Source organism: Equus quagga, chromosome 1, assembly GCF_021613505.1.
Source record: "Equus quagga isolate Etosha38 chromosome 1, UCLA_HA_Equagga_1.0, whole genome shotgun sequence".
In the NCBI taxonomy this organism is placed as follows: Eukaryota; Metazoa; Chordata; class Mammalia; order Perissodactyla; family Equidae; genus Equus; species Equus quagga.
In genome coordinates, this window is record NC_060267.1 from 166,717,560 (window position 1) to 166,744,607 (window position 27,048).

Consider the following 27,048-nt stretch of genomic DNA (forward strand, 5'->3'; position numbering starts at 1 on the left):
GAATTGGAAGACCTGGAGCCCAGTACTGTTTTCAGTCATAACTAGTTGTATAACCTTCAGTACACAGGTACAGCCTAGGTACAACCAAATTTCCTTGGGCTTCAGCTTCCACACCTGTTAGATACAAACAAGAATACTCAAGATGTGCTCTCACAGGACAGTGGAGAAATTGGAGCAAGACAATGAAGGTGGAGGTCCTTCAACATCCATAAATTCCTCTAGAAATGAAAAGGTTACGTTATGGTACCCAACTAAAGAAAAGTTATAGAGAATGACTCTATTCTCCTCCTTTGTCTTTAGACTCTTACATTAAAGGAAGAAATTTGGAAGAGAAATAAGTGGGGAGAAAGGTCTTGCAACTTGAAATTTAAGAGGAATTTTATTCATTCAATATTAATTGAGCAACTACTGTATATCTTTTGCTAAGTACAGTAGATTCATATCTGACTAAGATTTTGGTCCTCACTCAAAAAGCGGAAAGTTTAGTGAGGGACACAGATGGGAAAATAGACGAGTTCAATATAGTATTATAAGAGCCACGATCAAAACATACTTGTGTCACTACTGAAAGCACAGAGAAGGGCCATCGGACCTGACCTGAGACATGAGCTGAAAGAAGACGTCTCAGAGGCGTTAATCCTCAGGCAAATCTTGAAGAACCAAAATTTGAATGTTGATCTCTGTACTTGTGTTTCATCTTCCTTTTCAGATGGAGTGGGGAGCTGGCAAGTGGGGGCAGGCAGCAATGTTGCAGGAGGCTGAGCTGAGCCCTAGGCTCTGTCTTGAATATGGGTCAGCAAAGCATGACACAAATGGGTAAATATTAGCAGCAATGCTCAATGGGACATTTGAGTCATCCAAGAAGCAGGCAGCCCAGAAGTATCCCATAAACTCCAAATGGGCGAGATGAAAAGCCAAGAAGGTTCTGAATTTGTGAGCTTACCTGAAGGGTGTTATGACGTGGGGGAAGGAAGCAAGAATGAGGCGTTCACTGTCAGGTTAGAAATGAGCTCCATGTGGCTCGGGGCCATGCCTGGGGGATCAAGAAGCAGATCCTGGGGGAGCAAAGAGAGAGAGCTCGTTTACAACAGATTGTTTTCATGGATGATAACATTAACACTCAGAGAAAGATGAACGAAACCCACATGAGCCTAAGTTGAAGACACAGCATTACAGAGTATAAATACAGCTGAATCATTAAATGTTAGGGATCAAAGGGACCTAAATCCAGTCCAATTCTTTATTTTATGGATAAGAAAACAAAATCCACATTTGAAGTTTCCTGTCCAAAGTCTCACATTTAGTTAGTAGCAGAACTGAGACCGTGAACAAATAAAGCCACCATTTTTACTGAGTGCTCACTCTGTACCAGACACTTCATCTCTGATCTCCACAAGTCATCCCGTCCTGAGGAACCGGAATTCAGAGAAAGCAAACAGCTTACCTCGACTCACAGAGCCAGTAAGTCACGGGTCAGAGAGTTCAAGACTGGTCTGGCTGCCAAAAAAATCTGAGTTCATTTTGCTACACTGTGCTGTTCTGTGGCTCTCCCAGGGGTTAGAGAAATGCAGAGGTTCACACAGCTCCCAGATGTCCAAGTCAGGATTTGAACCAAAGCCTACGCCGTTCCAGTACTCTGAATTTACTTATATGGGCTAAGGTTTTTTAGCCCTTCTGAGCTACCCTAGCCTGAGTGAGACTTTATTCTCTAGAACATGTGCCATTAGACCAGCATAAAAAACTCCTCATCATGTCCCACAGTAATAGCGGCTGAGATATGGCTTTGTTTGACCCAAATTCAAGCTTTTTCAGCAACAAAAACATGAAAACACAACTTCAGACAAATGTTCCTCCACCAGCATGCTGTAATTACACATGGTTATTAAAATTGTCTTTTACTGGATTTTTCTTTTCTGTACATATGGAAATTGGATTAATTAAAATAATAAAACACTCCATCGTTTATATAACCCCACCGATACATATCAGTTTTCTCAAGACAAGAGGGAAAATAACTTTTAGAAGTAGCAATGAAGAAGGAATACTGGCAATTCTTGAATATGTTTCTGCTACTTTGGGTTAGGAGAGAAACGTAAGGGTTTTGGGTTTGGTGGACATCGGTGGGTCAATAAGCATTGAACTGAGATAGCCCTGAGCACTGGAAGAGGAGGCAGAAGAGCGAAAGACACAGACCCTGGACTCCTGGAGATTAGCACCTGGGAGTGGAGACAGGCCTCCTGGAGATAAAACCACAGTCATACAGAACAAAGCAATAGATTTATGGGTGAAAAAACAATATGGCAGAGTGTAGATGAAGTTAGGTAGGCTTCTAAGGGAACAAACATATGCCTGTTGACATTCCCATTCACTCATTTATTCATTCATTCACTCATTCATTCATTCATTCATTCATTCATTAAATACTTATGGGAACTTACTAGGTCAGTTATTATCGAGGAGCTGGAGAAAATCATGAAGTAAAACAAAAACAAAAAACTAGCCTCATGAAGGTCATGTTCTAGTGATTGGAAATGGGGGTGGGATGTATATACACACACTCATACATATATAGGTCAGGTGGTAGTAAATGCTATAGAGAAGAATAAAGCAGGAGAGAGGGATGGGAGGAATGCTAGGAGGCTGCAGATTAAACAGGGCGTCAGAGAAGGTGCTATTTGAACAAGAACCTAAAGTTTGTATGAAATCGAGCCATGTCATTATCTAGGGATAGAACATTCCAGACAGGGGATAAAATGTGTTCAAAGGCCCTGAGGTGCAGATATTTAAAAAACAGAAGATCTATGTAGATGGAATGGAGCAAGTGAGGGAGAAAGTAGTGAGAGACAAAGCCAGAGAGATAATGAAGGAACAGACCCCAGAGCCACTCAACAGAACTTTCTGTTATAATAAAAATATTCTATATCTGTGCTGTCCAATACAGTAGCCACTAGCCACATGTGGCTACTGAGCACTTGAAATGGGACTAGTGTGACTGAAAAGCTCAATTCTTAATTTTATTTAATTTTAATATTTTTAAATAGCCACATGTGGCTACTATATTGGACAGTGAAGATGAGCCTTGTAGGCCATTGTCAAGATTTTAGCTTTTACTCTGAATAAGATGAAAAGAAACTGGAGAAGAGCAGAGGAGCGACATGACTGACTTAGGCTTTAAAAGGATCCCTCTAGATCCTCCAACGAAAACAGACTGTAGGGTCAAGAGCAGAATCAGGGAAATCTGAGATAATCCAGATGAGAGATGATAACGTGGGCTGGATGGTAACTTAGCTGGGGCTAGGGGTGGGCAGTGCTGGAGATGGTGTGAAGTGGTCAAATTCTAGATATAATTTGAAGGTAGAGCCCATGGGATATACTGCCAGATTGGGTGTGGGATGTGAGAGACAGAGAGAAGTTATGAATGGCTCATAGGTTATTGTCAGAGCATTGCACAGAACATTCACAGGAAAAGATTCTGGGAACTGTAGGCTAGGAAACCTCACTTCTTCTATCTTTGGTGGCATGGAAAGTTCTAGATTAATTGGAGATCATGCCCATGTTGCAAGGTCACTTCAGATTAAGTGAGATCACATATGTGAAGTGTCTAGCATGGAGTTCAGCACTTAGTAGGTCCTAATATGTTAGTTTTCTTCTCCAGGAAGCCTGAGTACAGACCCTTCCAATAACAAGAGCCCTGTGGACTAGCAGGGGTTGGTGCTTTTCCCATAAAGAGGCAGAAAGTAAATATTTTTGGTTTTGTGGGCCATACAGTCTCTGTCACAACTACTTAACTCTGTTGTAGCAAAAGCAGCTAGAGACACAAAACATAAATAAACAGGCATAGCTATGTTCCAATAAAACTTTTTTTCTAAGAACAGATAACTGTCTGTATTCGGCCTCCGGGCCATAGTTTGCCAACCCCTGGATTAGAGGAAATATTCATTTACTCTACAAGGTCACTTTAGAGAGACATATAGGGTGACCCATACGTCTCACTTATCAGTGACAGTCTCAGTATACAGCTGCTGTGCCAGCATAATTATTAATATAGATTCCTTTCACTATTAAGGGTGTCCCAGTTTGAACAATAAACTATGTGGTCATAAGCATACACCTCTTTGTCCTACACAGAGAGAAGATGGGGTAGTGTGATCGTTCCAGAGCTCTTTTGGTAGTTATGCATTTTGTTTTAATTTATCAAACAAAATTAAGTCTTATTGAGTGCCTATTCTGTTTGATGCCATAAAAGGACCAAAGCAGGACCAGATAATACATAGCATACCCCACTCTTTCATACCCAAAGCAGGCGTCACTAATTGATCATGGAATTCCATTCCTGAGCCAGCTCAAATACAGTCCCACCTTTTTTTTTTTAAGGAAGATTAGCCCTGAGCTAACATCCACCACCAACCCTCCTCTTTTCAATTGAGGAAGATTGGCCCTAAGCTAACATCTGTGCCCATCCTCCTCTATTTTATATGTGGGACGCCTGCCACAGCATGGCTGGATAAGTAGTAGGTAGGTCCACACTCAGAATCTGAATGGAGGAACCACAGGCTGGGTTCCCCAAGCACAGCATGTGAACTTAATCACTGAATCACCCAATTGGCCCCAGGGCCACCATTTTTTTCAACTCATTGCTCAGGGCAGCCACTACCAATCATACCACAACGCAATCTCGTTGTTATCCCAGCCTAAGAGGGCAGAGTATGGCTCCTTCTCACCAAGACTCATCGCCCAGCTGGGAAGATCAAGTTGCAACATATATAATTCTAAAGTAAGTCTGACTATGATACATAGTGCAAACAATAGATATGATAAGAGTTCTTATTGGAAATTTCCATTTTCTGAGCCTCCCATGAAATAGTGGTTTTACTTCCCTTAAGAAAATCACAAGACCCCTTAAGAATTTGCCAAGGGGATGCATGCTATAGTATTTCATGGTCTCTTTTTTTAGAAATTGGGAGATTGAAAAATGTCATCTCAGAGAGGACAAAACGACTGAGTTTAAAGGTTTGGCCAGTCGATAAGAATATCCTGAAGGCATGTTGTACAAAGAGCACTAAAATAAGAATTACAAAAACGACACAAAAGAAGTAAAATAAAAAGAATGATGACACTGAGCTCCTGCTTTTGATCTCCAAGGCTCTGGGCCCCCACTGGCTGACAGACCCACAACTTCTCAAGATGAGTGAAGGCTGATGTCGGCCCCCCACGCCCTACCTTGACTAGGCGGCTTCTTTTCTTGTAGTACCAAAAAAACACAGGTCCACTCAGCAGCCCTGCAAAGGAATACATAACACAGTTGTAGGGTGAAAAGCAGAATGTGATTGACCCTCTTTTATGAAAGGACCCTAAGTTTGTCTACAAAATGAGTTTATCTGTAAACTGACATATCTGTGTTGCTCACCTAGCTTGCCTCCTGTGTGACAGTGTGGGATAGTTTACTGTCAAAAACAAGAACCACGCATCAAGGTTTTCAGGCTCCTTTTTTAGCCCTATGACTTGTACAGAATAGCTCTCTCAAGGATGAGGTGATGTGTGGGTAAAAGGTGTGAGCATTTGTCAATTGTCTCACCCAAGGATCCCCACCACCACCACATGCACACACATACAACACATGCACACAAATCAGCTGTCTCTGGGGGACCCACATCTTCAAGCCTTCTGGGAATCATTTGTCCTTTACTTTTCAATCAGAACTACTGATCCTACTTTCTGGGGAAAGTCAGCACCGACACTCTTCCTCTTCACGCTGCCCCCTGCAATGTTTCTGAGGATTCCCACAGAGCTTCACCTGTCCCTTAGTCATCTCATCTTAGGGTTCAGCTTCCTGCTTCTGCTGAGCCCTCAGCCTCCCTTTGCATCCCTCCTCCTGCAACTGCTCTGTCCTTCCTGCTCGTCACCGGCCCCTCGGGAATCCACCTTAGTCTTTCATTCCACACAAAGCTCTGTTGATCTAGGGCAGCTCTGTACAACAGAACATCACTCAAGATTTGAAGCAATGGAAATGGGGACTACAATAATTTAAGACATAATCTCAAAATTAAAAAGCATGACGTTTTGCTCCAAAATGCAACCTTCCCTCTCACAGTCTCTCGCTGGCTGTGTTTCTTCCCTTAGGCACAGGCTTCCTGCCAACTTAGGGGCCTCTGGTTCTCTCTCGCTCCCCTTCACTATTTCCCTTCTCCTAGTTTCCTTGCCTCTCACATACCCTATCCCTTCCTACGGGACCCTTAGAAATTCAAAATTCCCCTCAATTTGTTAGGTTTATTGTACAGAGCATCCTGCTGTCCCCCTGTCTACCCTCCTCTCCTTTCAGACAATGTCCTGGGGGAAAGGGAGGTCAAGTTTCACCCTCTAAGAAGCCATCAAGGTAGACTCCTAATGCTCCACCTCCTCTGATGTAAAACAAAACCCTCCCCAGACTTCAAAATTGGTTACATTCAATTTTTCTCCTGTTTAAAATGGTAATTTTTCTTCCTGCCATGCAAAAAATTAAAGAGAATTTTGTTTCACAATTAATATGGCATCCTTTCATTCTCTACTTGTTGAGATTTAGGCAATGCCCTGAAAGAGAAGCGTTTAAAAAAATTCTGTAGTCCAATGGACCAGTTCTATACATACCCGAAAATAACTACAAGTTTCTGATGACACAAATATGCGTTTCTAGGTAGGGATTTTTTTTTTTTTTTGCCTTTCTTTAACAGTTGTTATGTATTCTATTCTCTTGAGATAAGAAAAAACTGAGTCCCAACAACATCAGTATCTAAAGAAAGCAGAGGATGAGGAATTGGCACCCAGAAGCTGTAATTTGGAAGCGGGTGCTGTCCTTAGATTGCTGGAGGTGGGCTGGGGAGGTGTATTTGGCTTTGCATCATGATCTGAAGTTAGAACTAGAAAAGAATAAAATTAGGAAGTGTTTCTTCCTCTGTAAAATGGAGGATTTCCAGATCCTGCCACTTCACCCTCACTCCCCAATCCCAGCAAAACAGAAAACGTCCTACACAGAATTTTCAGGAACATTTCCCTGTCCACCCTTTTGGAATGGTCTCAACAAATCCAACTCTGACAAGCCAAATGATGAAGGTATGCCAGAAGAATAGAATGGGGACAAGGCTCTGGTTGACTTGAGAATTTTCTGTAGTGTCAGGTGACTGGAACAGGGACATATTTTGAGGACTTCCTGATTCAAACTCAGGATTACTGAGTCATGGAGATGTCACTAAGGGAACATTAAGGATGGGGTAGATTTGGGATTAAGGATTGTCTTTTCCTTTCTGCCTCACTCCTTAGAAGGATAATAAATTTAGCTAACTTGTGTCCACCTACTATTTGAGAAGCTCTGTGCTATTCTATTTAGATCACTTATCCTTTACAATGAACCCATGAGACAGATACTATTAGATTCTATTATTATCTCCATTAGCTTAAAACAATTGGACAAATAACCAAATGAGTTTTAAACAATCTAAATCTAAACAGCAGTTGTGGATGGAGAGAGTTGCCCAAGGAAAACCCAACAAGGGGAGCCTGAAGCAGGAAGGGCGACAGGGAGGAGAACCAACATTTACTGGTACCTACTCCAAGTCAGGCAACATTTGTGTGTTTTCTCCCCTTGTTCCACAAAACTACAAAGGGTTATCATTATCCACATTTTACAAATGAAGAAACTGACTACAAAGAGTTTAACCATCTTGCCCATGATCTCAAAACTAGTTAGTGGGATTTGAAGGGAAGTCTGTCTAGTTCCTTTGTACCAAAATATCTGGGAACAGAGCTGAAGAACAATCATAATTCAACAGCTAGTTTTTCTAAGTCCTATTGTGAACAAAGACTTAGGATTTGCCTGATGAAAAGTCAAAGAATTACGGAGCTGCTCTTAGATTCACGTACCTGGTTTAAATCACACAGGTCTAGAATAGCTAATAAATGTCCCAGCCATGCCCCTGTAACTCAGAGTAACCTGATTCCAATTTCCTTGATCAAAAGAGAGCATGCTGGGGCCAGCCCGGTGGCGCAGCAGTTAAGTGCACATGTTCCACTTCAGATCCCGGGTGCAGACATGGAACCGCTTGGCAAGCCATGCTGTGGCAGGCGTCCCATATATAAGAAGTAGAGGAAGATGGGCACGGATGTTAGCTCAGGGCCAGTCTTCCTCAGCAAAAAGAGGAGGATTGTGAGCAGATGCTAACTTGGGCTAATCTTCCTCAAAAAAAAAAAGAGAGAGCATGCTGAGTCTATACTGCTGCTCTGGCTTCTGCCTCTATTGAACTAAATGGAACATTCCAAGAGCTCGGTGGATGGGACTTCACTCTGTTCTCAACCATTCACATGAGATAATAGCATGAAGCCACAGAGGTGGGAACAAAGCTGAGGAACCAGTCCCAGAAAGTCTACACCAGGATGACAACAGAGCCTTAGCATTTTGAGATCTAACCCTGATTTCTGATCCAAAGATGACCCTGTCTTTGAGGATGTCCTGTCTCTCTTCCTCCTTCAGACTTCACAGTCACCATGAACTCCCAAGTCAGCACGCAGGCACCAGCTCATAAGGCACCAAAGCTGCTTTCTCAGGTGTCATTACGAATAGCTGTAGGAGAAACAATCACATTTTTTTCATCACATGATTTAAAGAAATCATAGCTCTGAGATTTGGGGGGAAGGGATGTCTGTGTTCACGTGTTTGTGTGTGCATATCTGTGTGTGTGCAGAAGTGTGTATGTATACCTTGGTCCCTTGAATTTCTGCTGTCTTTTGAACAGATCTCAGGATTCATTTAACAGATGGTCTGCCAAGAGCCTGATAGAGCCTAACCTCCCACGTTAAATGTTTATGGAACTGCCAATCAGGGGTGGGAACAAGGTTAATAAGGATAATTCAAAAAATCCCAGAGAACAAGCAAGTCTTCTTTATTTAAAATACCAAATCAGAACATTTGTTTGTAGCACTTTATTGTTTTCAAAATGCCTTCACATCCACCATCACATTTGACCCCCTCAACCACCCTTCAATGTACATATTTATTTCAATTTTACACATAAGGCAAATGAGGCTCAAAGGCAGAAAGGATGAGTCCAAGGTCACACAGTTACTGAGGGGGAAAGAGAAGGTCTCCTCATTTCATGGTCTTCTGACCTCAAGTTTCATGTCCTTTTACCATTTCACCACCCTGCCTATTCCTATCCCCCAAGAGGCACAATGAGAATAATGAAAGGGACAGACAATCATTCTGGATAGGACTCCTCATCCTCCAAAGCTTTCAATACACCCTTTAAAAAATTAGAATCAAGGCCCGTCCTGTGGCCAATTGGTTAAAGTTCCATGCACTCTGCTTTCATGGTCTGGGTTCACAGACCTGCATCCCAGGCGTGGACCTGCTCCATTCATTGCCCATGCTTTGGAGGCATCCCACATACAAACTCGAGGAAGCTTGGCACAGATGTTAGCTCACAGCCAATCTTCCTCACAAGAGAAAAAAAAAGAATCAGAGGCCTTTTTTCCCATGTAACAACATTTTTTTCCTTTTCAAACTGATTTTTAAATACCAAGGACACCTATAATAAAATAAATCCAAGGAGGCAGAACAGTACATAAGAACAGGTCCAATTGTCAAAGATTTTAGGAAGGCCACCTCTCCCCAATCAGGGTTCAGCAAGAAGTTAACTATTTGTGGATGAGAAACTCTAAGAAAACTCTTCTTCCAATGCATGAAATATTTCTTTACTCTGACACTTGCACGTGAGTAGTGGAGACAAGGAATAGAATGTGGGTGTGCAGAGTGTCTTGTTAAATTTATAGCTGTCTGTGAATTACAGCTGTATATTTCTTTGCAATCCATGTAATGAAAAGAAGGCAAAAGCAGGAACCTATGAGTCAGCCATATGAACTCAGGAAATGTAGTAACCATGCTAAGAAGAGAAAGGAGAATCTATGTAAGGGTCACACACTCAATAGGTCCAGATGGAAACAGGGTCTATCAGGATCCTACAAGATGGCAGATTAGATAGCAGTCTCAAGGGGAGGGCTGGCTTAAAAGACTCTGGAAGACACAACTAATCTCAATGCTAAGGAAGCAATAGAAAACTGAGGCAGAGTATCCAGTGATCAGGACCTGCTGGATACAGTACTGGGAGAGAGATGTTGGGGATGAGTCAAAGGTAGAGAAAGGCTGAGGAAAGAAGGAATCATTATGACTGGATAGTGCAGACACAGGATTCCCTACTGTGTCCTAGAGTCATGAACAGACTACAGTTCTATTAGTACCCATAAAACATACGCTCTCCGGAGAGAATAATGAGCAATTAATTCCGGTTTTGAAGGCTTCAACTCATTTATAAGGAAGGTATATGAGATAACACAAAGAATCAGATAGTCAAATCAGACTAACATGAATCAGAGATCTTACCCCAGTCATCAAGTTTTTCTAATAATTTCAATGATACAGATAATCATGAGTCACAGTCAAAGCAAGGAAAGGCTGGAGACTTCTGATACTGTCCCCCAAGTCTCTTGGTCTTGCCACATCCGGTCACACTCCATGCCCAGATTAACCTATGAGTCTCTAAGCATTGTGTGCAGTTCACATCACTTACACAGAAGTAGTCATCTCGTGCTCAGTTAGTCACATAGCTTACCTGCCATTTTCCCAGGAGCTGTGACCTATAAACCCATAGGTTCAGGTTTGTTTAGGATAAGAGTCCTAGAATCCTTCTAAAAGTGTTCTATAGATAAAGACTAAGTTTCTTTTCTTAGAAGACTGGCACTAGCATGTTTATTAGGAAATTTGACTGAGTCTCTTGCCTTCTTCCTTTCCCAGGAGTATCACCCCCAATAAAGAGAGAGATAGCTCTGCAGGCCTCCTCCTGCTGACCCTTCCCTTCTAGCATATGACCATATATGAGATGGCTGTGAATGGTCCTGCTGGTTGACCTTAGCTCCAATGAATTTGTACCTTAAAGTATTGCCCTGCTTCTCTCCAGATTCTGACCAGGGTTAGAGTTGCAGGAGGTGAATCAACTTAGAGGACAGATGGTCCATTATTTCAACTGTTGTTTCCAATCAGTAACCGTAATTTTTGTTTGTGCAACACTTTTCACTCTAGAGAGCGTTTCCACTTGTATCATTCCACTAATATGCAAAACAATCCTAGAAGGCAGGCGAAGAAGATACTGCTTTATAAATGAGGAAACTGAGGATCAGCTTCAGCTAATCAGCGGTGGAACTGGGATTTAAGCCCAGGTCTGTTTGGTCCCCAAGTCCACGCTCCGTCCATTGTACAACACTGCAGGTGCTTTGAAGAGCAGACAGATGGTTTGACCAAAGTAGGGAGAAAAATAACTGTACCCGTGTTCCTCTCAAACTCCAAGCATTTTCCCCGTAACTCTGCTTGCACAAAACTTTTCTAACTTTGTCACGGTTGTGGTAAGGGTTAAGAGTGCTGTGATGGAGGACCACTCTGGCACCATGAATCACTTTTTTAAGAACACTCTAGTGGAAAGAGATGGATGGGCTATCTCTGCCTCCTTCATCGACCTTCTGACAGGTACGACACTGGCAAAGGGAATCAGATGCTCTTTCCTTCTCAGCCTTCTCTGTTCATCCTCTTCAACAGGACGTTGATGACTGGCTTCTGGCAGATAAATGAGCAAAGAGAAAATAAGAGGGATGGATGGAAAATTATCTTTATAATCAATTTATTCATTCAGAAGACAGGATGCTGTGCTGATCCCAAACAGGGACAAAAGCATAAACTGCAACATCCATGCCATTCTCCTGGTTTAGAGTCAGGCCTGCTTGGCTCCCAATCCCAGCACAACTGCTTCATCCCACAGCAGGGCCTTTGACCCATCAGCTGCCAGCCTGTCCTAGGACCACACCAGTTCTGAGTCAGGAGGTTACCTAAAGTTCTTGCCCAACACTCAATGATCCAGCTTTGTCACCTGGATTATAAGGTAGCACTGGCCTTAAACTCTGTTTAGGTTATAGAACTCCTCTTTTCTAAATCAAGTGACAACCTTAGGCCCTAGTCTGATTAATTGGCCTTCTGCCCTTTTGCCAGCCTAAGACGCCAATCTCTCTACGTCCTTCAACCACCTTACTCTTCCAGGTAGACAGGAACTAGAGTCTGGGTCCTATATTCATAATGTCTGGACACAAGCAAGCTTCCAAAAGCCTTCCCTGACGTGCTGACCACATTGGCTGGTTCACAAGAGCCATCTATTTTCACACTGTATTTCACCACTGTTGAGACATCCTCATTCTTTCCACTTGAAACCCACCTCTTGTATCACCCAGTATTATCACTTTATCTAGTGTTTGTTGCCGTGTTATTTAGGAACCACATCATACACTTAGGTTGCATTTTTTCCAGCTTCACACTGTCTCCTAAACTGCTAGTTCATCCCACTAAGCAGATAATCCCAGCTCTGGTCTCATCCCAGTCTACCTTACTTCACTGTTCTCAGCAAAAAAAAAAAAAAACAACAACCCATGCCTGGCTGTGTAAAAACAACCCGCACAGAAGAAGGTCCTTTGCCATTAAGGAAGTATTCGCCAATCTTTAGGGAGCTGAGCGACCCTACTTCATTGGTTTCATTTTATGATACTCCCTTCTCGTCCTAAAAAAGGTTTTTTGAATTAATTTTCAAATTAAATATATTTAATTACCTTTGAAAAAAAGATTTTGTGGCTACCCTGAGTAAAAAAAAAAAAAAAACTCACTAAAAATTTGGAGGTATTGCAAAACCAAAATTAAGGCTCTCTTCTTGAAGTTAATTTTCAGTCGGGGTCGAAACGCTGAGTGGGTTAGAAAGTCTTGATGATCTTTCCTTTCCTGGATCCTAATCAGCACCACCAAGTCATATCATCCCCCAAGTACATTCTGACTTCTTTATCAGCCAGAAGGAGAAGAGAGAAATCATCATTTCATCAAGACAAGTGTTCTGAGGGCGTGAGGGTGAGGAAGAGCACAAATCATTTATAACATCTCTTGGCAGCAAGATGAGGGCGCATCAGAGAATTCGGGAAGCAATGATGGCTTTCTGGACCCTGATTCACTCTCTTCACCCTTCTCAGGGAAATAGTCAGAAAGGGTAATAAACATCCAAATACAACAAGAGGCTCTTTTTAGCCTTCAATAAATAATTCAACAACTAATTCAACAGTAGAAGAATTTTTTAAATAATACACAATATTGGAGAGAGTGTAGTTTTTCAATCACTTACATACATTGCTGGTGGGGGTGCATTTTGGGACTTGGTCTGAAAAAAACAAAACACTTTTTGTAGTATGGCTCAAAAGCCTTTAGAAGTTACAACCCCTAAACTCAGTACCTCTTCTAAGAATCTCTCTAAAAGAACAACCAGAGATGCAAAGAACATTCATAAAAGCACTATTTATAATAAAGAAAAATCATTAGAAATGGTCAAATAAATTAAGACACACCCAAATCACAGAATGTATGTAGCCATTAAAATTATATTCTAAATATATTTAATGATGTAGGAAAGTTTTCAAGACATAACATTAGTGAGAAAAGCCTGAAACAAACAGTGTATATCTTGTAATCCTATTTGTATACAAGACTGTGTCTGGGAGCTTAGATTATAGGCGATAGAAAGTCCTCCTTTAGACTTTCCTATATTTTCTGACTACAGAGAATGGCTCAGACCCTGACCAAGCCAAGGATCAGACTCCCTGCTCTGTGACTGTCTTGTCTTTTCAGGAGGAAACTCCTTATACACAGACTCAACTCCAAAGTGATTTTGTTGCCTCCATAGGAGCTCACATTGCACCACTGGAGCTGGCTGTTGGGAAAAGAGAACAAGTCTAATCGTTCCGGAAATTTCTCAGCCACCAGCACGGCTTGAAAATGGGGCCCTCCTCTTCACAACCTTGGCCTTACATCTGGCCAGTTTACAATGCTTATTTTTGGAAATGCAATGGCTGAAGAATTTCATGAAAGCAGAAGAGATTTGTCGTTAGGCTGGCTTCTGGGTCCATGGCAGGTACTTAATAAATGTGGATAAACAAGAGAATGAATGACTGAACCAAGCAATCAATCAATTTATCAGCGATACTGGAATTTTGCCATACACGGAAGTTATTCAGGGAACCAGGATAAACCTCTCATCTGCCAGATTTCTCTCCTGTATCCTGTCGAGGTCTCCAGTGACAGACAGGAATCACTACCTATCAAGAACCTCAGGATCTTGACTTCATTTCAATTCTGTCCCCTGCCTTCCCCCCAGTCCTTTTCAGTCATGGGCTCATGGACAGGCTGCTCTATTTTGTGGCAAAATCCCATGGGTGCAGATGTTGAAAAAGGTACTTTGAGAGGATGCCTTGAACGCCCCCCTTCCTCTTATGAGGAACCGTGAGTGGCCCAGCTGCTGCCAAGGACCTTTCAGGCGGCATGATGAACAGCAGGGGTATTACAGCAAATTCTGAAGGGGAAAGGCAAAGTTTAAACAGTAGACAGCCCTGCTACAAAGTCCTAGTTCTGAAGACTGGAGGTGAGGTCGAATTCATGGTTGGAGCCAAGAGATCAGAGGATGAAGATGAGAAACTAAAGAAGATCATGACCAGGCAAATGGTAAGGGGCAGGGGTGGGGAGTAGTTCCAGAGTGGTAGCTACAAGCACACACAGTTGTTTTGTTTTATTTTTTAAGTGTTTGGCTAAACTGGCCTGGCATAAAGAGCAGGAGGCAGAGTAGACAATAACAATGAGGCAGGAGGAGTTGATCAGGTACTAACAACTCACTGCTTTGGTCCTAAATACAGTGGATTGTTCCAGAGGATTAGGAACCCCACTATCATTCCTTCTCAATGGCCAGGTGAAGCTCAGAAGTTGGGAGCCAGCTGTGGAGAAGTAAGAAAATATGCAGATAGAAGCCCCAAGGAAAATACCAAGCTTATCCCTTACAGCCACGTGGCCCCGATGGCTTCCCTTGTGTGTATACACAGTGCCTGGCTCTCAGTCAACACTCAGGAGAGGCTTGCTGAGAACTATGTGTTTGTTTGTAATATTAGGATGTTAACTAGGACTGCAGAGAAGAACGACCCAAAAATTTCATCTTCGAATAAGCATCCAGAGGGTTGGGGACTACAGGGGGAGACACTTGACCTGAAACTGCAGAATTAACACCTCAGGCAGCCATGGAGATGGTACACTCTCCCCAACTCTCTCATGAGCTGTATTCTCTCTCTCTCTCTCCCAGTTTCTTTCTGGCATTTACTCTGTTCCCTTTGTTTCACTAACCAATTTTCCTGTGTCGAGAATGTCCACATCCATCACATCCTCTCTAGATCCTCTCTCTGCCCCAGTTAGTGCTCTCTCTCTCTCTCTCTCTCTGTCCGTTTCCTGATTTCCAAGAGCAAGGATCTGATGGGTCCAGCTCATCTTTGAAGTCAAGGCCATATTATAAGTCACTGGCAAGCCTATGGTTCAACTGAAAAAAAGAGCAAATATCTACCTTGTAGGACCATTTAAGGAATCAAACAAAGTGAAAATGTTTAATGTACCTAACATATGTTGGGCATATAGACCCTTGAAAAGTTTTTCCCTTTTCCTCTTTCTATAGTCAGCCAAATTAAATTTTAAGTCTTTCAATTTTCCTCAGAACATAATTCTTAGTCCCTATTTAATGACGTTCATAACTGCCTGTGTGTCCCACACCCACTTCTAGGTGAAATTGCCCATCTAGAAGCCCAGGACATCCCCCTCCCTGTTTCCATTTCTGTTCAGAACACGATAAGGATCTGCTCTTTTTACAGATGAGGAAATTTAGACACAGAGAGGTTAAGTGAACTTTCCCATGCAGACAGTAAGTGGCAGAGCTGGGATCCGACTAAGCCAAGATCTTTGCTACTTTAATTGTACCACAAAAAACTGTCTTGAACAATGGTCAAATACTAATATGAGAGGGAGAGAGAGAAATTTCATCTAACCTGGCACAAAAGAGCCAAACTAAAATAATCAGAATCCCTCGTTTATAGATGTTTAAAATTTGTATCCAGGGATAGCTCTGACAGGAAGACTGCAGATCAAGGGAGAGACTCCAGGAGAAAGTTGTTGCCTGAAGCACACAAAGAAAAAATGCAAACTCTCAAGGTGTGATATCAGAAATAGGGTTGTTAAATCATACCTAGTTCAGCTTCTGGAATTCCAAAGTTTATAAAGCATTATTTTTTTAAGGCAGAATGCTTAGAGAAGGGATGAAATAATTTAAAAGAAAATTATTTGACCTAACCAGGTTCAAATGTACTGTTCTACCTATTATATAATGAAGTCATATAAAGCTTTACTGAGCAATCAAATTAATCATTGCCTCCCACTTGGTCCATCAAATCAATATGCCATAGATAAGGATCAGTTCAGTTTCTTCCCTTTTTGAGGTTGCTTCCTCAACCAGGGAAAACATTGATGCACTAATTTTGGATTATCTGTAATTTTCTCTAAGTGGGTTTCTAAAAAAATTATTCTTAATTGAGATTATCCTAATCCAGTAAGATGGTCATCATGGCTGGGAAATGCAGCCACTGTGGCCCAGTAGATCTTTAGATATGTGCAGAGAAAGAAATGCTCAGTGTGCCAACAACCCTTGAGTTGCGCCCATTGGCCCAAGTCTCTGGAGCTTAAGCAAAGATGATGAAAATGACATCCACTGGCCCACTGCCACTGCTGCCTGAGGAGCCAGACTTGTAATAAAACGATTGAATTTACAGGAAAAAGACTTCAAGAAGACAAGAGATGACCCTTGTCAATCAGGAGAAAAGATAGATGTCGCAGACGTCTAGTATAACTGGTGACTCCCTGAAGAGCAGAGTTCATTGCTAGCAAATAGGACATTAATCTAGCTGAGGGATTTAAGAGGAAATCCTGGCCACTTTGTTATTTTCATCTATTTACAGTTTATCCAATACTTGACCTTGAAGGAATCAGAAGTCGTGCATTGTTATCATATTGAAGCAGTGATGTAATTAACAAGAAAACTGAAAACAGACATAAATAAAGAATATAGTTTGTGGTAGAGGAGGGGATGACCACTCATTGAGGTCTTCTGGGTTTTACATATCACAAGAGGCTTTACAACAAGGGTTTTCAACCTCAGCGCTACTTATTGACATTTTGGGTCAGATAATTCTTTGTTGCAGGGAGCTGTCCTGTACACTGTAAGGTGACTAGCAAGATCCCTGGCCTCTACCCAACAGGTGCAGTAGCACCATTCCCTTCCCCAACTGAAACAACCAAAAACGTCTCTAGACATTGGCCAATGTCCCCTGCATGGGGAAATTTCCACTGGTTGAAAACTGCCACTTTAACAAAAATATTAATAGCTAATATTTATTGAGAGTGTACCACATAGCAAGTATTGATTTAAACCTTTTCTTTTATTTTTTATGCTTTTATGGTCAAATATGTTATCCATACAGAGTAATGCACAAAGCAAAAATGTATAGCTTAAGAACTTATCAAATAGGGAGCAACCATGTAAGCACCAGCCAGGTTAGGGGGAAAAACAGAAGAACATTACCATCTTTAGAATTTTCCGTTGAACCCTCTCCCAAGCTCTACCCACTGCTTGCCCCACAAGGTAACCATTATCTTAATCTTCCTTGTTTTACTTTATTATTTTACTACTTAAGCACATATCTCTAAAGCTTTAGTTTACCTTTCATGCAACATTTCTCAGGCATTTACTGATGGAAGTGTGCTATAAAAAAAAAAAACAGCAAATTGAAAAGAAAAATATTTGAGTTCAGGAAACAGGGAAAACAACACCAGAATCCCCAGGATGATGGGGAAGGGAAATCCCAGAATAGCAGTTGACATCCAGGATAGAAAGCAATCAGTCTACATTGGAGCAAGTAAGACAGTTCCAGGACAGAATTTTTCAAGAAAACGAGATCAATATAATGTCTGATGCATCTGAATATATATTGAGAGGTGAATTGGACAGCTGGTGAAAATTTGGACTTGATTTTGGGAAAGGTACATAGAAAACTATGTGCACAAACAAAAAATTTCACTGTGGAAAACAAAAAGCAGTGCAAAATAGTTATTGTAGCATACTACATGACTCAGCTAGAAATAACTTGCATTGTCATAGTGTAAACCTTGAGTATTGACCTAACTGATATTATGCTGTAACTTTAGTGGTAGGACAGAAGAACGGGAAGTGCGGTGATGGGGGGATGGGGATTGAGAGAGAGTTAGGAAGTCAATAGACAGTGCCTAACAGAAAAGTGCTATTTAAAATATGGTGGTAATATCAAAAGAATCCACTAAAGGAAATGAAAATGGTTGTCTCTTAGGAGGAAGAAATGGGGGCGGAGTGAGGGTTACTGCTTTTCATATCAAACTTTGTAACATGGTTTGACTATTTAAATCCTGTGCATATAAACCTTTGATGAAAACAAATACTTTAGAAACTGATTTAAAAAGAGTTACTTATGATGGAGGTGAATCTATAAGTAGTGCTTAAAGCAAAACGAATAGGAAACAAGTTGGTGTGTTCATAAACCCAGATTTAAAGTAGCTTTTCTTGAGTGACTATTTGCAAATAGGTAATAAGGTGGTTTGCGATGCTCCAGGAATGAAATGCAGTGGCAGTCAACTTGTCTCCCTCCATTCAAATAAAGACTTTAAGGGATGTGCCTTCAAGATTCAGAGCACTGAAGTGCAGGGAAATTAACAGGCTCAGGAAGAAAGCTCTTCTTCCCAGTGATATGCACTCACTTTCTAGATTTTAACACAACCTTTGCTTTCTAGGTCACACCTAGAAGGAAAACCATCAAGAACTTGATAACTATTTCAGTTATCTCAACCCTGAGAATCTCTGGCACCCGAAACCTTCAAATCCTTTATTTTCCCAAGGAGGGATCTGAGATTCCTCAGTGGCTGCTGAAACGTCCTCCCATTTCCTAGGGAGGACATAAGATGCAGCCGAGTGAGCACAGATTTTGGATCAGATCCAGTCTGGTTCGAATCCCAGTTCTACTCTTAATAGGTGTGTGATCCTGGTAAAATTACTTAATCTTTCTTAATCACAGTTTTGAAATCTAAAAATATAAGGATCATAATGCCTACCTTGCTCAATGATTCTCAAGATCACAGAGGGAATTTTTCTAAAGCCCTTGGCACATAGATGTTTCTCTAGTAAATTTAGCTAATGTTATAATTATTGTCATCCTTAAAATATAATAACCATTATTATTACCACTGCTGTTGCCAATGGTGTGATACCCAATCCACTGCACGGTGACTTCACATCGCAGCTGCTGCTTCCTTTGTCTCACTCTCCATGGCCTCTGATCTTGCTGAGGCCAATGGTGTTACCCATGCCATTTCTGCCAACTGGGCTCAGGATCTGTCTCACCACTGTCACTAGCAGCTTTATAAGGCTTCCTATAAGGTTATGTGCTTTTTAGTTTTTGTAGTCCTCCCTCTTAATGAACTTGAAACAAACGTTCCTGAGGGTTGGGTCAGAAAGAATTTAAATGACACCATTCATTGTAAGATAAGCATTCATTGAGCAGCTACTATGAACCCAACACCATTCTCTGTGCAAAACCTTCAAAGACAGATAAGCCATGGCCTCTGATGTTCAGAAGTTCAAGTCTGCTAGAGATTAGTCACAATCTACACCAGCATTTAGAAGCGTCCCTTTCTAATGCCACCCAGTGGTTTTCAGGTTTCCCGGTGGGGCAGATTGTGTTTTCCAAGATGACCACAAGAAGATCTCTCATCCCACAAGTTCTGCTTACTATATGACATTGTTACTCCCGCCATAGAGAGTTTGGGTCTAGGTTCCCTCACCTTGAATCTGGTGGGTCTGTGATTTTAGAGAAAGTGTTGCTGTATGACTTCCAAAGCTAAGTTGCAAAAGGTGATACATCTTTTATATGTAAACACACACCAACACACCAAAACGTATTAATTGAAAACAACAATAATCATTTTGCTCCTGAATCTTCAACATGAGAAGGGCTCAATGGGAACAGCTTGTCTTGACTCCAGGTGGAATGGCACCAGAGGGGGAGGCCAGACTGGACTGGAGGATCCACTTCTAAGATGGCTCACTCACACAGCTGGCAATTGGATACTAGCTGCCAGTCCCTCTCTTCACAGGCCTCTTAACGGGGCGAACCAGCTTCCTCACAGCATGCTGGCCTCAGATGTTTTACACAGCAGCTTCGGGCTCCAAAGACAAATCTCACAAGAGAACAAGGCAGAATACGCATGATCTTTTTTTCACCTCGCCTCTGCAGTGTCGCTTCTGCTGCATTCCGTCCACAGAGGCAGTCACACAGAGCTGCACAGCTTCAAGGGGAAGAAATCTAGACTCCATCTCTCCATGGGAGGAGCACCAAAGTCACATTGCGAAGAGAGCATTAGAATAACAGATAGTGTTGTGCCATTGGAGAAAATATCCTCTGCCACACTCTCAAGTTCTAGCACCCTCCTCTCTTTGTCAGAGGGCTGCCCTCAGGCTGCAGGAGATCATTTTGCCTGTGTGCCTGGAGAGAGCTCCAAGTGCCCAGGAAGTGTCCCCACTCCCAAAGTCCTTAACCAATTCCTGGCAGGTGCAGTGGTTCATCTTACTTGCCTCCTGATTGGGACAACTTTGAGGTGTGACCTGTACTGTCTCCAGACCTCCTCTGTGGATAGAGCCAAAGATCTCCTCTGGGGGCTTTCCTCAACACAACCCCCCTCCTTAGACTCTTCCTACCAGATCCCAGTTCCCACTGCCCCAATAACTTTTCCTAAAAATATTTTCACATAAATCCTCATCTCAGAATCTTCTTCTTGAAGGCCCTAGGAAAAGCCTATCTAAGACACATACTATCTCACCTTAGATATTTTTGTGGTTTGTCAAAAGAAGCCTTTAAGGAAATTTCACACTGCACTCCAGAAATAGTGGTCATTATTTTCTTCAAATGACAAGAGAATTTGCACATAGAGATGTTAACAAAAATACAAGTGGAAAAATGATTGAGGTATTAATTTTATTTTGGTCTCTGTACTTTTTCCCCCTCTCTCATTTTCATTTCAAGAAAGTAGCAAGGCTCTTTATAATTCCTTGTAACTGGGGGCTTTGCAGGGCAGAAAGCTGAAGTTTCTGGTGACCCATGTGATGACCCATATTCCTGTCTCTTTGAGAGCCCAAACTCCTTGAAGTTATACATCTCAGTGGAGAAGGAAGAAAAAAGAGGGAGAATTTCCTTGAGGGTGCTGAAAGAAAGAAATTGCCTCCACTGGGAAGAGGCTGGAGGTTGTCAGGACTGAGAAATGTGGGACTCTAGGACTGTTCTGGGGAAGGCCTTGAAGGGAGATGGTTTCATGGTGGACCTAGGGGCTCATTGCATGGGCCAAGAATCTGAGATCCCACCATACAAGGAGTGAGGTTTCCTACAAGGTGGATGGAAAACATGAAGGGTGGAACTGGAGCATGCTCTGCCAAAGAACCCCGCGGAAGGATCTAATACACCTATGGTTTTCCCTCGAGCATTGCAAAATGTCAAATTTAACCTACAGTTTAACATTTCCTCTCTCAACTCTTCAGTAAAGTGTAGCATCCCCACACAATCTTGACTAGTGCATGTTGAGGATAGCATAACCTGGTGATGCGTGCGGGAGGTAGTAAGGGATATGTTACTTGCTCCACATCCACCCTTCTTATGGAGCCCCTAGGGAGGGAGCCTTGTCCCTTCAAGCGGACTGTTTCAGGGAGTTCTACAAGTGACCAACAGCACGGCAAGAAAGGATCTATACCAATTAATAATGGTGGAATGTTGGATGGGCAGCTAGTAGTCTGAAGGAATCCATACTTGAACACAGAACAGATTCAACAGTGAATGCAACCACAAGCCACTCCGTGATTTGTTGGCAAATGGGATGATGATGCTGTGGCACCATCTCTAATATAGATATGATCTTAGCTCATTTTAAAAATGATCTCTCCTAGAAATGCAAGTACTTTCTGGTCGAACTTCTAAAATGCATTTCTAGTTAGAACTGCGTATCTAGCTTCGGTCAATCTTCACTATCTCGAACAACTTTAAGTCTCTAAATCATTGGAAATACATTAATTCACTAACAGAAGAGGCAAGGGAAAAGCCAACACAGTGAAAATAAGAGTCAAACTGTTGTGCTGGGAAAGCTTAAAAACGACAAAATTCATATTGTTTGAAATAACCCTCAGTTTTGAGGAAGGAGAAAAACTATTTAGAATGGAATACCTAGCCATCACATTTCCTAGGAAGGTTTCAATTTCCCCTTGTAAATAAAACAATCCGTAAATTCTATATTGCTCTGTCTTAGGTCCCTATGAATAAAGACAATGTCCGATTCATATTACACACTCCAAGCACCTGTCAGATGTTGAGATTCCTGCTGGTCCCTGAAAAAGAAATATTGACCAACGTTCTTAAGCTGATTCAAATGATGAATTGCCTTGGCTTGGATTTATTCTGAAAACACTACATTATAATAAAATGTTTTTAATCTAGTTCTAAGAAATAACCCAAATCAAATTTCTAGTCAACTGACTTATGAGAACAGTCTGCTTAAATAATGAAATTTGGGAACCTTGCGTGGGAGTGAGGCAAACTCAGTTTCACTGCTGGATTTTGGATTTCTCCTCTCTTATAGAACTTCTCAGTTAGCATCTTGACTGCCTATTTCTAACTCTCCATTGTTGCCTGCCAGGAACAGCTTTGAAGACTGTGGGATGAGCCTGATGCCTGGCTAATTCATTCATGATACCAACTTGGAACAGCACTAACTCTCCCCGTAGAGTTGACTGAGAAAAATTTTTGTCCCTCCACTTACAGATACTTACTGCTTGGTATGTTATAGACATGTAAGAGAAAGCTGGACTAAAGGAAGGAAGGAAGGGGAGAAGGGAGAGAGAGAGGGAGGGAGGGAGGGAGAAGGGGATCCTGCTATACTTTCCTAGTCCATTCACTTTCCTACTCTTTGAAAGGACTTTCTGGTACCCTCTCTCCTAAAACCCCCAAGACCCCTCCCACATTCTTACTCTCAGCCAATTCTCATTTTATTCTTCATGGAGAAATTGGAAACAATAGAAGTTTGCCAAACCCTTCTACCCACCTAGCATCTCCAAAGCCACATTTCCACCTTCTCACCTGCTAACATATGAATTAACCACACTCTTACTAAAAACAATCCCTCATCTTTGCACTTGATCCCATCCTCTCTGGGCTACTGAAGGATATTGCTCCAGAAATTCTTCCTTCTCTCTCCTACATCATCAAATCTTCACCCTCTATTAAATCATCTACACCAGTTTAGAAACGTTATTTCTCTCATCTTAAAAAATCCTCTCTAGAAGATCCCGCTTTCTTTCTAGCTGCCATTTCATTTCTCTACTTTCCTTGCAACAAAACTCTTTGAAAGTGTTCATACATACTATCTACAATTCTTCTCTTATTCTCACATAAATCCACTCCAGTTTGGCTTTTTCTACCACTGCTCCACCAATACTGCTCTTGTTAATGTCTCCTCTGTCTGCCTAAGTCCAATGGTCATTTTTCAGTCCTCATCTTCCTTGACCCATCAGCAGCATTTCACCCAGTTGTGCACTCCCTCCTTCGAAATCATACTTTCTTCACTTGGATTCCAGAACACCATATCCTCCTGGGTTTTCTCCTATCTCCCTGGTTGCACCTTCTTAGTCTCCTTTCCTGGTTTCTTCTTTTTCTGATGTCTTAATGTTGAGGTGCCCCAGGGGTTGAGTCCTTGGTCATTTCTTCTTCTCTAGTTATTCACACTATCCTGACAATTTCATCTAGCCTCATAGATTCAAATACCATATATACAATGGCTGCTTTCAAATTTACATCTTTGGTCTGGAGCTTTCTCCTAAATTCTAGACTTCAACATCTAATTCACTTGAATGTCTAATAGGCATCTCAAATTTAACATGTCCAAAACTAAACTCCTGATTTTCCCTCTCAAACCTGCTGCAAGACTTAATCATCTCAATTGATGGCATCTCCATCTTTCGCATCTTTCAGGTCAAAAACTCTGGAGTTATCCATGACTCTTTTCTTTCTCTCACACCACAATTCAATCCAACAGCAAACACTGCTAGCTCCATACCCAGAAAATCTCATCACCTCTCTGTCTGAGCACAGAGCCTGACTGGGCTTCCCGCTTCTCTCCTGGCCCTCTTACAGTCTGTGCCCAAACAGCAGACAGAATTATCCTTTGTTGATATAAATCAAATCATGTTATTTCTCTGCTTTAAACTCTTCTAATGATTTCCATCTTATTCAGAATGAAAAACCAAAGTCATTTGTGATCATTTACAACATTTAATTATAAGCCTGTCATTCATCTGCTCTTATCTCCTACTTTCCACTCTTTATTTACTCCACTCCAGACTCTCTGGACTCTGTCATTCATTGAGCACACCAGATATACTTCTACCTCAGGGCCTTTGCGTTGGCTGTTCTCTCTACTTGGCATACTCCAGGTGAGAATATACTAGAGAATATTCTAGAATACTCCACCTCCCCAGATATCCATCCACAGAGCAGTCTCTCACTGCCTTTAAGCCATTGCTCAAAAAAGCGTTTGTCCTAACTGCCTAGAAGAGTACCTGGAAGATAGCAGGTGCTTAATACGTATTTGCAGAAGGAAGGAATGGAGGGAGGAAGGGTGAGAGGGCAGGATTTTGGTCATTCTTGGACAATTCAGTTCAGTTGTCCTCTCTGGGCCTCCGTATTCATCTTGAAATGAAACAAATGAGATAAAGCAGATGAACTCTGATATCTTCCACTTCTATATACAATGATTCTGCCAACCATGTGAATCCAAGGGCGTTCACAAACAATGTAAAGAACATTTGGACCTTATTATGATGCAGAATCTCAGAACAAGTGGGAGGCCTGGTAGACTATGGCTAAGCCTCCTTCCCTCTTATTTCCAGCCTGCCATGAGGCTTTCTTGGCTGAGTCACTTCAGCCACCCTCCAGATGACACTGATCCCAGAGAAGCCGGAGTGTCTATCCCACGCCACCCCCTGATGTACAGGCTACACAACCAAAGACTTCTTCTTGAGATCTCAACACATGTCTCTTCCAAATTTAAGTCACTAGCAATTACCACTTGTTTCCTAGTTAGAGTGTGAGAGCAAGAATTCTGTCTTTGACCCTATCTCCCATTATTCCTTGATTTGCAGCCTCATGTCAGAGCTTCTGTGAATGAAGCCCCTGCCTGCTCAGTAGACCATCAGCTGCTCCATGTAAGCAAAGGGCCCTAGGAATCTCTCTGCTCTTGAGCACAGAGTCCCCGGAATAGAAACTGCCACCCTTGGTTTTCCTCCATCAGATAAATGCTATTTCCTGAAAGAATGATAAAGGCTGAGCTGTAGAAAACATAGGATCCTGGTCCTATGTCCAGTGGGACCCTCACTGATACAGCAAGACTAGATCAGCCTCTGCTGGCTGACTCCATCCCCACTGTAGGGGCCCATGGAGAATCGGTCGGGAGGATCCAGACTATCGAGAAGTCAGCAAGATACTGTGTCATTGTGTGAAGTGCAGATGCATCAGGGAGGCTTCTTAGTGTCACCCCAGGGTCACCCAGGAAAGGAAGTCTTTCAGCAACAGTAAGGCTGGGGCCTGGGTCTCATCACCCTACTCAAACCTGAAACACCACTTCTCCAGCATGGACCAAGTCACGGAAGTCGCGTGGTTTGGTGAGCCAGGCCAAAGCATCAAGAATTAAGGGATGCATATTCTCTAGCCAAAGACAAGGAAGCATATCTTTGTCCTGAGAACAAGTGAGTCATTCACAAAAGAGCCACCAAGCAGACCCAGAAAATGACCTGTTCCTAAAGGCTTGTCAAAGGTCAAATTTGCTGTGGACAATGAAGATGCAACTATGCATCTTCTTATAAAGTCTGAGCACTGACTCCTATAAGAGGTGAACTGGTCCTTCTGCCTGAAATATCTGCTACCTGCTTCTCCACCTAGAAAGCTCCTACTCATCCTTCTAGACCCAAATAAAATTTCCTCTGTGAAAACATTCCCAATCTTTCCCCAGCCTAAATACATGCACACACCCAAACACACACACACACACCAATAAATAATTGTCTTCTCTATAATATCTCAACACTTTGTTCACAATTTGACTAGTCAATCCACAAACATCTTGAAGAAATAGGCCTATACTAAAAATGCTTAATTGTGACGCTTTCTTATCTTGTAAATTGAATATACATTGTATATTTTAATGCTATTATCCAGTGATGAACATCTATAATAATAAGAGTAAAAAAATTTTTCAGAACAAGCAATAGCTAATATACATATACGTGGCCATTTCTCTTTGGTCCTCAAAATTAGCAATTCTCTTTTGCTTTTATGTAAAGATTTTACTTCCTTCCACAAGAAACAACTAAGAAAAAAATGCCAGACCGTGTAATGTAAGGTGACACAACTTCACAGTTTTTCTCTTTGCTTTACCTGATGAAAATTACTTTCCTGCTTAAAAAGTTTCAACTTTACCTCCACCCAAAGCTGCCCACACTTGCCAAGAACATAGATATCAGAGATAGAGATGACAGCCACATCAATGTTGAATTCTTATTCAAAGTCAGTTTTCAAGCCTGAAATCCTATCTTATGTCACTGCCATTTTGAAGATTGGAGAGAAGAAAAGTGCAGGAATGTTCAGTCCAGCTGGCTGGGGGATAATGAGACAGCTAGTTCCTGCAGCAAACTGACATTTGGTGGAGATCTATCAATTAGACACTGTGGCTTCAGCCCATGCATAAGCGAATTGTCTCTAGTCTGGTCCTCGCAGAAGGCGGAACAGTCTCTTCTCATGAAAGACACTTTTAAGGAGAAGGGGACTTGGATCATGAATGGGAACAACAGGGCAGTCTGTGGGAATGGACAAAACTGGGGAGTGCTCCTCCAAGCCAGGCGTTGCAAACTTTTCTGAAAGAGCATGTACTAAATATTTTCAATGTCGCAGGACATATGGTCTCTGTAGCAGCTACTCAACTCT

General features: G+C 41.9%; 1 long non-coding RNA gene across 1 annotated transcript in view; it reads right to left on the bottom strand.

Moving 5' to 3' along the window:
* Positions 1-943: 943 nt before the first annotated feature.
* LOC124236717 (uncharacterized) overlaps positions 944-27,048 on the bottom strand; it is a 44,808-nt gene continuing 18,703 nt past the window's right edge. The window contains exons 3-4 of the long non-coding RNA XR_006887854.1: positions 5,221-5,279; positions 944-1,055 (exon numbers count right to left, since the gene is read on the bottom strand). This is a non-coding gene — a long non-coding RNA (uncharacterized LOC124236717). The remainder of the gene's footprint in view (positions 1,056-5,220; positions 5,280-27,048) is intronic.